Raw genomic sequence first — 3,411 nt, 5'->3', positions numbered from 1 at the left:
ACCATAATAGAATGTGTAGTAGTAATTCCATAATTCAAGAGTTCATAAATGATCATAAGGACCCATAAACTTGAAGTAAAATAGAGGATAAATGGTTGGACTTGTGGAAAGGAAGGTTTCCACAATCAACCCACATACCTCAACTTTGGAGAATCCTTGATGAAGATTGGAATGGAGAATTGATGCTTGAGATTGAGTCTTGAATCCGGAATTAGAACTTGAGATGTTTGAATTTGGTTGAAGATCTTGGTGGAATTTTGGAGAGGGATTAGTGAGTGTTTTTGAGTGTTTTGAAGCTAGAAAGAAATATAACTAAGTATGGGACAATCCTCTTTTTTATAAAAGAAAAACGTCCAGCCCGCTACAGTAACTAAGCTCTCTGGAAATTGCAATTCTGCTCGGACAGGTTTTACGAAAATGGTCATAACTCCTTCATCCTAACTCGAAATGAGGTGAAACCAATTGCATTGGAAAGCTAACTCGAAGGGCTTTAATTTAATAGGTAGTGTCCCTTCCAGTTCCTTGTGTGCTAAGAGATATACCCCTTTAAAGTTGACCTTGAAAATCGCATTTTTTTTGCGATTTTCGAATTTTGATACGGTTGCTCTAAAATTCGGGTTAGACCCATTCCCCACTCAATTTTACCCCCTGAATAAGAATATGAAGTCGAATTTCCGAAATCATGCACGGATTTTGAGATATATGAAAATTACAATTATAGGTGTTTCCGAAGCACATTTTCGGGCATTTTTGGGGTCGTTTCACCATCAATACCAGGTCATACCCTTATGTGAAAGGGCCGGAATATGAACATGATTTCTCATGATTTTCATTCTGCTTTGTTGGCCACCTAGTCATATATACCCTTGTGGTATTTCATATCTAAAATTAAATTTTAGAATTAGCTTCACCTCCAACAGTTTCCACCGATTCGTCATTTGTGTTAAATTTCACAAACATACTCTCCAAGCACTATACAAAATTGTAAAAACAACCTCGATTCTGAATTTGAAGTTGATTTTATGAAATTAGTTGTTCTTTAAATTAAAAACGAAATACCGATTCACTAGAAAGTGACTAAGGAATATTGTAAATACAAAAATTTGGGATAGATATTTAAATATCCTAAAAACATAGAAAAATCTCATTATTCCATTTGTATATCGCACAAAATTAGAAATTTTAAATTCACATCTCATCAGGTATTTTATATCGTGAGAAAAAAAAGAGTAGGATTTGGAGACGTGACAAGTTGTTTAGTATAAGTATAAACAACTCATATATTTTTTTACTTTGAGGAACAAAATTCAAAGAAAAACAACTAGAGTTTCTCTTTCTTATAAGTAAAATCTTGATTTTTGCTAAGTTTGTCTTATTAACACCTTTATACATCATTTTCACGTGTTGCACATATAACATATTTTACTTTTTAAGATTTTAAATCTCATAATTTTGAAGAAACTTGTCTATAGATTGAATCAGTTTGATGACTTGATAAATGATGGTACAAAAAATTATTTTCACTAACTGTATATGAAATTTAGATTTCTCTTTTAATTTAATCTTCTGTGCACTACTCATATGTATTTCTTTTTTAGAACCCTTGATAATTCAGTTATCAACTTTGATCTATGTTTTTGAATACTACAAGTTATATACAATTACATTATAGTTGATCTGATTTTGTACTTCTTTTGTAATATATCGTCAAAATATGGAACTTACACCCATAAATATGTACATTATAGTTCATGATGTTCTCCCAAAGTGCTATAACATTTCTATAGTTAGATGATGCAAGTTTTTCACATGCACAATCAATTATATTTTTGATAAATATGGTTGTTAATTCTAAAAGTTGTAATATATTTTGTCCTAATATTTTTGCAGATTCATGTTCTAACAAGGGAGATGGTGTATACTGCAATGTTGCTGCTAAGATATTTACCAATATCTTTGGTTGATACTGTAATTGCAAAGTATGCTAAATCTAAGTTTGGAAATTTAGAAGAATTATGAACACCACAACCAGAAGAAGGCCCTTTTTCTGTTAAAATATCAAAAGGTAGATCCCCAGTAATTGATGTTGGTGCCATTGACAAGATTAAACTTGGACATATTAAGGTGTGATACTATCTTTATTTTATTTTGAGAAATATTATGTGAAAAACAAATGACTTTAATTTCTCTGAGGGTTTTGGTCTTATAGTAAAAGTACAACATGTGATGTATGGTTAGGCACACATCACATGTTCAAATTTGATTACTGCCAAGAACCTAGTAGTGGTATTTAATGAAGAAGAGTAAAATACATGTTCATTATCATGAGCAACAGTTGAATTGTTATAGTTACAAAATTGGTAGAGTTTAGTAATTTTGGCTAATACAGTAAATTTGTGTAAATAGTTCATCTAATATGCATTAATATTCTATTATTAAAAAGGAAATAATACTTGTTTCATTTGTGAAATAACTTTTGGTGAATTGTTAATTAGGTACTTCCTGGAATATCAAAAATAAAGGAACATACAGTAGTATTTGACAGTGGAGATGAACATAAATTTGATGCAATCATTTTTGTTACTGGATACAAGAAAATTGCGACCAAATGGCTAAAGGTAAGTTTTGTAAATTATCACTATGTTTTTTTTTAATTCTAAATTTGAGTCTTGAAATTTTCCACTTTCCCATAAATATTGTGTGCAGATATGTTTTCTCAATAAGTTTTATCATCATTGTCTCAAATAATGTACAATTTTTTCCTTTTGTATTTAGGATTATAGCTCAATATTCCTTGAAGATGGCACATTGATAAATTGGAAAGGAGAGAATGGGCTCTATTGTGTTGAATTTTCAAAAGGAGGGATTGCTATTATTTCAATGGATGCTATAGCTATTGCCGATGATATTAAGAGTGTTAGAGGAGACAAAATTTAGATTTTTATTATTATTATTATTATTATTTTTATATCAGACTATGTTGTTAAATAAATTTTTAAATCCTGCGCAAATGCAGGATGCTTTCTGCATCGGGCTTGACTTGTTAAGTTCAGCTAGAACTTAAAAAACTTGTTTCTTTTAGAATGTTTTTTATTAGAATTAAGTTTCTACTGTCATAGAAATTTGATGTAACTTTTCTGATTGATTGTCTTTTTATGTTGATTTTTAAAATTTTATAATGATGGTGTGGGGTTCAAATCGCACACATTTCGACTATTATATCGAACACTTGCTATCTCTTGCTAGCACAAATATCGAATAACTATACTCATCAAATTGGGTAACATTTATTTGAGACATTTATTGACAACATGAATGAAATCTACTATTTCCTCTATTATTCATAGTAAAGTAGATCAAGAGAGAGAGAATTGGCTGCTTAAGAATCTGTTTTCATTCAATTCCTAGATG

General features: G+C 30.3%; 1 pseudogene; it reads left to right on the top strand.

Moving 5' to 3' along the window:
- LOC125863383 (probable indole-3-pyruvate monooxygenase YUCCA10) overlaps window positions 1-2,937 on the top strand; it is an 11,417-nt pseudogene extending 8,480 nt beyond the window's left edge.
- Window positions 2,938-3,411: the final 474 nt, after the last annotated feature.

This window comes from Solanum stenotomum, chromosome 4, assembly GCF_019186545.1.
Source record: "Solanum stenotomum isolate F172 chromosome 4, ASM1918654v1, whole genome shotgun sequence".
In the NCBI taxonomy this organism is placed as follows: Eukaryota; Viridiplantae; Streptophyta; class Magnoliopsida; order Solanales; family Solanaceae; genus Solanum; species Solanum stenotomum.
This window is presented reverse-complemented; position numbering and strand designations above follow the sequence as displayed.